Source organism: Brassica oleracea, chromosome C7 (assembly GCF_000695525.1).
Source record: "Brassica oleracea var. oleracea cultivar TO1000 chromosome C7, BOL, whole genome shotgun sequence".
NCBI lineage: Eukaryota > Viridiplantae > Streptophyta > Magnoliopsida > Brassicales > Brassicaceae > Brassica > Brassica oleracea.
The window spans coordinates 30,244,735-30,255,481 of record NC_027754.1 but is presented as its reverse complement, the minus strand read 5'-3'; the positions used below and the strand labels follow the sequence as shown (position 1 = coordinate 30,255,481).

The 10,747-nt window shown below is 32.6% G+C and overlaps 1 long non-coding RNA gene across 2 annotated transcripts; it reads right to left on the bottom strand.

The window, feature by feature from the left end:
* Nucleotides 1-1,701: 1,701 nt before the first annotated feature.
* LOC106304989 lies at nucleotides 1,702-3,483 on the bottom strand. Of its 2 annotated transcripts, none has more exons than XR_001262889.1 (3): nucleotides 2,763-3,483; nucleotides 2,425-2,641; nucleotides 1,702-2,322 (listed from the first exon to the last, which is right to left on the bottom strand). It is a non-coding gene; the product is annotated as an uncharacterized LOC106304989 (long non-coding RNA). The 2 variants fall into 2 exon arrangements; XR_001262890.1 differs by having other exon boundaries at nucleotides 2,425-3,146; nucleotides 3,306-3,483.
* Between the last annotated feature and the right edge of the window lie 7,264 nt (nucleotides 3,484-10,747).

Here is a 10,747-nt window from a genome sequence, read left to right as displayed (position 1 = left end):
AAGATTAAATATCCGTAAAATATGAAATAAACTAGTGGTCTTCTGGCGCTACACGCCGGATTTGTATGTTTTAGTTTTAAATGAATTACAATTTATTTTATGGTCTTAGTAAGGAAAATAAATTCAAAAACATGAAGATGAATGAATATATGTTAAAAGAGAATGATATTTTCTGATATAAACAGAAAGTAAAGTTGATGTATTATAAGAAAAAATGTAAATGCTTGTGTTTGGTTTTGTGATTATCTTGTCTGAAAAAAAATAATAAATTATTTCATCCTTTTAAAATAGTAACAATTTTCGCATACTTTATCTATGAAAAAGATGTGGCAGTTTGTTGGGGCTTCATTGTGGTTGTATTGGTTAAATACTTTGTTTTTAAATCCTGAGTGAATTCTTAATCATGTTTCACATTGATTGGATTTGAATTGACAATTTTTCAAGGACAACTTATTCAAAAACTATGTACCTCTTCAAAGTTAGTTAGCATAACATTAATATACCATAAAGATATGTACCTTTGTCATAGTTCCCATATGCAGATTGACTAAGATGGTGGAGTCATTTGCTAGGTTTATGGTGGAAAAAGTACCGATTTAACCCCTTAATGAGCCTGTGAATTGTTATTATCCAAACATTGTTTCATTAACTGAATGTGTTGATTCATCATCATGAGTGATTCCGCTGCAAAATATCATAGTCTAAGGTTTTTGAAATGGATGACATGGTTTGTGGCTGAAGAGCTTTCGTCATAGCTGTCAATGCTTTCTTCTGAGTTATAATTGTTGACTAAAATATATGGTTCCATCTTATTTGTTTTTTCTTCTGTTTTGTGAATATAGTGGAAAATATGTTTCCCTCTGAATCATTCTCTTTGTTGAAGATATAATTTATATATTTTGTTAGATAGTGGGTTACGGCTATATTAATAATTGTAGTTGTTTGTTGTTTAATTTGACATTCCACTAATTTATGTGGATGCAGTTATTATTTTTTTTAAGTGTGAAAGTATTGCTTTATGGAAGTTATAGAAACTTTTCATGTTAGAAATAAACTTATAGTTCATTTTTAGTGTTATGAGATATGTATCATGTAATTTAAATTTGTTTTAGAGACAAATTTTTAGATATTATAAAATAATAATAAAAAATAAAATCAATTGTAAATCTAAATCAAACAATACAATATATTATTTATACTTATAGAATCCTTATATATATAAATTATTATATGACTCTAGTGAGACGATAAATTTGCATGGGATCTTCAAAAATATATTATCTTATTATTTTATCGATTTGTGTCATATTTTGAATTGATCCAACTTAAAATCGATAAAAAATTTTAATTTATAATGTAATTAATTTATCGAATGTTAATTTGTGGAATATCTAATGTAGTTATAATCTTCTAAAAAGTAATCAAATTTGTAAAACTATTTTCATGTTGGACAAGTGTTGGTTTCTCACGTGTATAATATTGTATATTGTTAATGTTCATATTACAAAACTATTTTCTTACTTCAGAAAGTGGACAAAATAGCGACTGACCAAGCATACAAATTGGAAATGTATGTAGTTAGCGACCAAGCATACAAATCTACTTTGTTTTCATAAACTGGAATCCATGTAATTATACAAACTAAATGGACCACGTACATAAAAAAAACTTTCAATCCATGCACGAACAAATAACCGCTTACACAAAACTTGGGCACGTAGACACTCGAAGTTAGATACAGACCCCAAATATACAAAAGCAAGAAAAAGCTCAGCCAAGAACACAAAAGGGAATGTCATTATCTTTTCATTCAACCATCAAATAAGGCCCTCAATCTCTGAGAAAAATACAACACCGTTGATCCTCCACCGGAGGAGCGACTATTGCTCTTATGTCATCAGCCGACAAGAATCAAACAACCACTGTTAGGTTATCTAACTTTTTTAGCCTTAAAGACCTCAAAGCAAGCGTTATCGGGTCATCATGATCGACGTAATTCACACCTAACGATACAAAAACCTTTTGAATTGTCAAAACGTCCCAAATCTCGTCGCATCTCATTATTAGAAACTTCTCTTCCTCTGTTAAATGTATCTTTTTGATCTCCTGGCTCTGCTAAGAGTGGAGATCGTGACCCTCGTGGTAGTTACATGTCCCAATCACTATGCCATTTAAGTAACTGACATCGTTGAAGCCGCCACTTCCTTAGACTTTCTTCTTTACGGTAAGTAGATTGGTTTGTGGTCTCGATACATGTCTATGGCTTCACCATTCCTACAGAGAACGGCTCTGCCATCTGCTGCATTTGCAACCATTAAGTGTCTGGTGCAAAAACAGAACAACAATCATGAGGAAACAAACCTTCACTTAAAATCGAATCTTAGTGATTCTGAAGATGGGTTTAGTCGAAGCTAACAAACATACCTTCCAAAAATAAGGGCAGCAAGAGCCGAGGTACCGGAAGAAAAGCCTGAGAAAAGAGCCTCTGTTGCGGTCCTCTGCTAAAGAAATATCGGCCTGAAGAAACGCGTTGCTCAAAGAACTCTTGACTTCTTCGACATAGATACTGTTCAATTCTTTTTTTTTTCTTATATAAGGTGGGTTGCTCCTGATTTCTACGAAAACATCATCTTTGATGAATCTAAAAACATCAAATTCAATTCCTCTGTTACAGAGCACACCCATAAAACCCAATTGAGGAAAAAACAATATTTTTTATTGGTGATATTTACCGGAAGAAAGTGGTGTGAAAGATTGTGTACCATTGGGGGCTTTGTCTCAGAAGGCTTTTTCTGGTTTTTAGCAATCAACTGAAAACCATAGATCATATCACAGAAGCTTGCAGCATACCAAAGATGGACAACAAAGAACAACAGATTCTAAAGTACTTGATAAATTAAATCTGTTCAGATATGAGCTTCCTAAGTTAATGAAAAGTTATTTTACATTTGCATCTACATGCAGTTGATACAAAAAACATATAATTCTCAGTCCGGTCTTGTGGACATAGCTAGTCGAGCTTGCAACAAACTTTGAAACTAACTCTTAGTAGCAGAAAATATTTAATCACATGAAACTGAGACAGAACCAACTTATTAAAGAAAACAAAATCTTACCCTGCCTAATCGTCCCCAACTTTAATGCAGCTGCAGAGAAACCATCTAAATATTAATAACAGTCCGACCTTAAAGGAGAAAGAGAAGAAAACAAAAAATACTTTAGCAGCAACTAAAAAAAAAACCTTCGCTTAGTCTATGCCCTCCAAGCAACACATGAACATAAATAGAAAGGATGAAGAAGCATACAACTCGAGCTGCAAAGACACTACAAAGCTGTGGAGCCTGGTATATTGTACCATCCACAATATTATACGTTAGCATCGATATAACCTTGTTATACGTTTGCATCGATATTATACGTCAGCATATATAATCTTGTCGGGACAATCTCAGTAGCATCACTGATCACATACTCTAAGCCTGTCATCTTCCTGCGCAGAAAATTATAATCAAACGTGTTAAAACCAAAAGATCAATCCTTTGATCCTCCAACACTATTCCACAACAAGAAAATAAAGAACAAAACACTAAAATTTTGAAATCGAAAGTAGCAAGGAGATGATAACGAAAGTTAGAGAGTGATCGAGAGGGTGAACGGATCGGACGACCTTGCAGAGACTGGTCCCTGTTTTTCAATTCCGCAAGAATGATGAAGGAATTAGCCATTCTCGGATGGGTTGCTACGAAAAAATTGCTTTTGGATATCGTTTGAGTTGTAATAACGAAAAACTCAAGGAGTAAAGAAATGATTTATGGATTGGTGAGACGTTACTGAATTCGGATAGGCGCTTAAAGTCTGAATTTCATCGTGGACTTCGCACGTGCAAGAGGATTAGGAAGAGGAAGGCGAAACCTAATTTTGGATGGGTCTCTAATATGGCTCAATGTATGGGCCTACTCTAACTATTGTAATAAAAGCCCAGATAATATTCGATAGATCAAAGAGCGCCGGGGAGCAAAAATCGCAGGAGCTCTGATGTCGCGACACGTGGCGCAAAACACCCCTCTCTCCAGAGCGACGTGCACGCGGGAAAATGCAGAAAATGTAATTTTATTATTATAGATTACCTAAAAAATATGGTTGTATTTCTATCCTTAATTATTAGTTGGAGCCGAAAAAATTAATAATAGAAATACATACAAAAATTGTCATATATGATACAATCATACGTGAATTTTTATCAGACAATTATAAAATGGTCTGTAATATTTTTTATAATTTGTAATATTTATACAGCATAAAAATGAGATATAGATAAGAAAATAATAAATCAAAGACCATATCATTTTTTCTCATCTTGATGCATAGATTTTTTATATGTTTCCTTCTTACCATAGAAGTGGTCAGAGAGTTACCAAATTTGCATTCAATCAAGTCAATAGTTTCGATCTTCTTACTTGAAATATGATCATTCAGGATATATACAAACATTAACATAGCAGATAATCTCATTTGTTTTGACTATGAATATTTTCCCCATTTTATACTGTTTTATCAAAATTATTAATAGAGCAGTTTCTCCCTCCCGAACAAACACTTTCTTTCTTCTCGAGTAGTCCACACACAACACTCTCTCCTCTGTCTCTCGAGTAGTCAGTTTCACTCTTCCCGACGAAAATGACCAGCTCTCATCTTTTCCTCCTCTGTCTCCTCCTCTCCCTCCTCAATTTCGCCGCTTCTCAGGACGATGCGACGATCATGCAATCCTTCAAATCCTACCTGAACCTCACATCAGACGTTCACTGGTCGGACCCTGACCCTTGCAAATGGGACGGCGTCATATGTGGCGAAAGCAACCGCATCACAAGGATCCTGCTCAGAGAGAAATGGATCGCCGGGACTCTCCCTCAGGATCTCGGGAAACTATCCAATCTCGTCGAGGTTGATCTGCAAGACAACGACTTTTCCGGTCCGATCCCTGATCTCTCCGGTTTACAGTATCTGAGATTGTTCAATGTAGAACATAATATGCTCACTGGCGTCGTCCCACCGTCGTTTACCGGTCTCAAATCGCTCATTGTCGCGAATTTAAATAATAACTACTTTCAAGGACCGACTCCGTTGTTCGAGAACTCAGACGCTTTTGTTCCAATAGTCAACGGGAATAGCTTCTGTCTGGATACTCCTGGTACTCCGTGTGATCCACGTGTCGAGACCTTGCTATCTATAGCTGAGTCCTTTGGATATCCGGTGATGCTAGCCATGAGCTGGACAGGGAATGATCCGTGTGATAGCTGGACCGGGATTACTTGTTCCGGAAGTGATGTTACAGTGGTTAACCTATGGGGTTTTGAGCTCACGGGTACGATATCTCCGAGTTTTGCTAAGCTTACTTCTTTGGAAACGATCGATCTTTCTAATAACAACCTCACCGGGAATATACCGACAGAGCTTACCACTTTACCTATGCTTAGGACACTAAATGTGTCTATCAACAATATCAACGGTGCTGTGCCGACGTTCAGTGCAAGTGTGAACGTGGTAACTAGTGGTAACGCTAACATCGGAAAGGATGGACCTGTCTCACACCCACTGGTGGAACTCCTGCAAAAAATGAATAAAGATTAAAAACATTTGAGAAGCCCATTTTAAAACTAAATGAAATTAATAAAGGAAATTGATTTTTTTTGTCTGTCTTCTTTCTTTCGTACTACACCCACGTTTTCGTCTGTCTTCTTTCTTTATACAAATCAAATTCTCTGCTAGCTACAAAACAACATTCACGCACACAAATACAAAGGTTGCGGATAACAACGAGTTCAACAGAAAAGGTCAAAGTTAAAACTAAATAAATCATTTTAATTTATATGATATAAATAATACGAATCGTATGAATTCAGGAAATATAAAATTGTGCTAAGAAATTATTTCATTTCCCGTTACAAATATAAAAAGAAAAAAGTGCACGGAGATTAAGGAAACAATTAATTTTGTATATTTTCTATATAAAAACACAATTACCAATACATCTAACCATATTTCAACCAATAAAAAAATAAATTTGTGAATAACATTAATAAATTTTGCATTGAAAGTCGAAAACGATATTTATTTTGTAACGATCAAAATTCTCTACAACAACACTTAATATGAAACGGAGAGAGTATTAAATATATTTTCTATTTAAATATTTAAACCTCGATTTTCCTTATTTAAAGTCTTCCGAAATTTTGGAACTTCCCTATTTGTTCTCTTAAATTAGCTGAAATATTTATTCCAACCCAATTAAAACCTTAACTTAGGGGTTATTGGAAGATGAATTTGTATAGAGTTTGTAAATTTTAAGAGTTGATAGATTTTAAAAGATACGTGGATTGTGAAAATTTATATACATTGACTTATGAAATTTGACCATAACTTTTTTGGATTAGTATAGATTTTCATGAATTTGCATTATCTATTTTCTATCATTCTTTTTGTAAATTAAATATACAATTTGTTTATTTTCTAAATCATATATCATTATTATTTATTTTTTCTTTCAAATTAAAAAGAAAAGAATAGTGATACATACAAAAATGGATAATTTTTCTTAAATAACCATTTTATAGTTTTTGTCAGAAAAAGAGCATTCAAAGAGAAAAATGACCAAAAAATATTTCATGAAAAAGGTGAAAGACGATTTTACCCCTTGATTTTTTTTGAAATTCAAATTTTTTTTGAAACTATTTTTTAAAAAATTATTTAAAACTATTAATATTTATAATTGTAATTATTAATATTTATATTCAAAATGATAATTATTTATAAAAATAATTATATATTCAAAAATGCTAAAGCATATAAATGTAATGAATTATAGTTTTGGACATATAATTTGGATTTAAGGTGCAATAGATATTTGGTAAGAACATTTTTTTTTCTTGTTTTTTATCGCATGAATTTTGAAAATCACAAGGTTACATATGATATTTTGAAAGTTGAGTCTTCTGAGTAAAAATGAATAGAATTCATCTTTTAATAACACAAGATTTTGTTGGAATTAGAAAATCAATAATAACTAAACTTTTTGAATAACAAAGGATTTGAATGGATTTTGAAATTTCTTAAACCAAGAACAATGGATTCTGCTAAGATTTTTGAAATCCAAGAACCAATAACAATGGAATCTCAAAATTTTCAAAATTCATGAGAATTCACTTACCAATAATCCCCCTTATCTTTTTTTTTTTTAAGTTTAGCTGACTGTTTTGAAATCCCTCTTATTACCCAAATTTCCGTTTCAATTATATATGTCTAAAAAAAAAATCCCAAATACTCTTATCTCTACGGAAATTTTTAAAAATTATCACTTGGATTCTCAAATGATTCATTTCCTTTTATCCGTTTCTATCTTTAAAACCAATATACACAAATTAAAAATTAAAAGAGATGCAAAACTGTCAATTTATGGTTAACTGTTTCCATATTCTTTGCATCTTTACTAGAGATGGCAATCATGGATCTGGACTGTGTGCATGGCCCGTAAAGAACTGTCGCGGTACGGTATTGGGACGAGATTTTTTAGGCCCGCGGTCATTGCGGAACTGGATCTTTCGGGATGGGCTGAAACGGGTCATGCGGGATTACATGGACCCGCAAATTTTTCTTAATTTTTGATTTTACCTGAAAAAATGAGAACGAAAGTGAGAAAAAAAGCGATTCTTGTGACTTTCCCCCCAGAAAACATATTCGAGCTCCGGTGATGATGATTCGAGCTCCGTCGATGAAGATTCCAGCTCCGGCGATGACGATTCGAGCTCTGGTGGTGTTTTGATTTGGTTTTCTCTTTTTATTACATACAACTATGAATTGCTTTATTACAATGTGATATTTCTTGTTTAAGTTGATTGGTTTTGTTTTAAGTACTGTGAATGGTGTTGTTCTTAAATTAAATTTGGTTACAATGGTGTTGTTTAGGAGAAAAGTTAGTTGTATATCACGTCACTTGTATAATTTGGTAAAGTGATTCATGTTTTTTTTGCAATCCAAATAATTAAAAAGAGAGATGGTTTGATGAAAACATACAACACTTGAGCCAAATTATTACAAAGACAACAACTCAATCAGATTCAAACTCAACAAAAGCTTATGCTGATAACAAAATCAGGCTTTTAACTCAAGAACACAAGCACAAACGGAATTTTGTGGCATTGATTTTGATAAGTCTTTAGTGAAGGTAAATGAGCTCTCTTCAACTCTCTTACACAACTCTTCTACTTGAACATTCATGAAAGTAATTGTAGTAGGCGGTTTGATAAGGAGGAGTCCCGCGGGACGGCCCACGAAGGCCTATATATTTTTCGGTATGGGTTCGAGCCGGCATTTTGAAGACCGCAGCCCGCGCGGGACAGGCCCGCTGTAACCCGCTCGACAACTAACCTGCTGCGGTACGGGACGGAACGAGATGAATAAACCTGTTTGACATCTCCAATCTTTACCAACAAGTAATATCCATAATGTGTAATATTTATTGCTTTGGAAAAAGAATAGTAAAAATAACTATACAAACACAAAAAATAATGATGAGTAAAAAATGGGGAGAATTGGAAAAAAAAGGACGCTTTGAACTTTTGTTTGTCATTTTAGGAATTCTGATATTTTTGGCAATTCTGGACATGTTTTACCCTTCTTTTATGGAAAAAATAGTAAACTGAATTTTAAAAATGTAAGAAAATATGAAAACTATTGGAAACATAAGTATGACAATATATATGTTTAATTTGTTTAAAAAAAAAACTAGAATCATATTTTACTTTATCTTCTACATATAGTTAGAATACACATTATAGTAATCTACATAGTCTATAAATTCGATTCTAAGTTTTAAACATAGATATATCAAGGATATATATAACGTAAACTAATATTTCTTGTATATTTTAACAAAGCTAGAATTGGTTATGTTATAATCAAGAAAGATGTCTTCAGTCTACCTACAACTTGATAACGCCATATAGCTACAACTCAATGATATAGCTCGGCTACATTACATGCCATAACATGTTCTACCCTTTACCTTATATGACGCCTTAAAGAAGAATATGTTTCTCGCCTACTATATTTTGTTCTGCGTAGGTAGTATACATATTCTAGGTAAATCCGGAAAATATGGAAACTTCCATATACAGTTGAAGATGTTTTCTTAATCTAAAGTAAATCTATCTTAAATCTTTCAAAGAATATTTTATTTAATATCTTTAATAAATTTAATAAATTTAGTCTAAACCAAAAATATGGAAGTTCCATATTTTTTTAAATATCTTTACTAAATACCGATTAATCGTGGATTAATTTTAAAATTTTTTTTCAATTTTCAGAAAATTGTTTATATTACTTAATGATTTGTATATAGATCACCATTTATTGAAGCGGCCTAGTGGGAATTGGGTATGTTTATGTTGCGCGGTTGTGAGGTTCAATCGTCAAGAAGTGCATTTTGCTCTTTTTAGTGTTTATTTTCATTAATGGCATAACCGTAAATAAGTCATCATCTTCCTCAACAGTTTTTAGGGTTACAGAGATATTTTACAGAGCCGCCATGCTTTCTTTGATTGATTTTCGTCCATTATTTTTGCATTTTTTTTGCTGGGTATGGTTTAAATTTGTAGATTTAGCATGTATCTTCCAATTTCAAGCTTTCAAAACTTAAAAACGTGAATAATTTTGGTGACTCCGATTTAATGGCCGCCTTTAACAAAGGATCAAATCAAGAACAAAAGAAAATCACCCATCAAATAAAATACGAAAAAAATCGAAGATACTATAAACCATCTTCACATGACACAATGCGAAATCAAAGAGGCTAAGAAGGATATCAAGTAAAAGATGGAGACAATAATCTGAGAAGATAAAGAAGAAGATGAGAACATAAACCTCATAAAGGTATTTGTAAAAAAATGTCGTGCCTTGAATTATGGAAGAAGAAAGAATGAAACAGACACAATTACGTAACTGATAATGCTTTTGATTTTTCTTTTTATCTCTAATGTAAAAACAGTTATAAATAAATCTAATTAATAAACATTCTATATTTTAATTAAATTAAAATTTCAATAATCTAAGGGTATAATCGTATTAACATTAATTATAATCTTAATAGGACAAAAAACTTAGACAAAATCTTATTGTGACAAATCAAAGTTGTAAGTGTCCTATATTTCCAACTAGGGGCGGATCTCCGCGCAAGCGCGGGGTTGTTGAGTAGGATATTTTATTTACCATTTGTTGTGACAATTAGACTACTTGGATCGAATGCAAACTTTTTTGCTAACTTTTTGTCATAATTGCATGAATCATATCGTCTGAAACGAAGATATATTGTTAGGCCGTAAAAGATTTTAAATTTAACATAAGTTTAAGATAAATGCATAGTTTAAATGGGCTTGGAGTTATAAAATCGGACCATATATGTTCTTTTTCTCGGTGGTGAGGGAAATCGAATAACTGTTTATCTTTGACCAAAAAAATAGATGTTTCTTTTTCGAGCTTTTTAGTTGTCCGCTGTGAATTTGAAATGAAGGCGCCGTTTCTATTGTAGAATTATTTTTGTTTTTTAGTAAGGAATCAATACATGAAGGTGTTTTTTATTGTAATTAAATGTTTATCTTGTTGCTTGGTATTGACGCAGACTATGAAATGTTTTCGAAAGTCTCATCGTCTTCGTTTAAACCTGCAAAAGTGAGTTTTGTAAAGGAGAGTGTTTTTT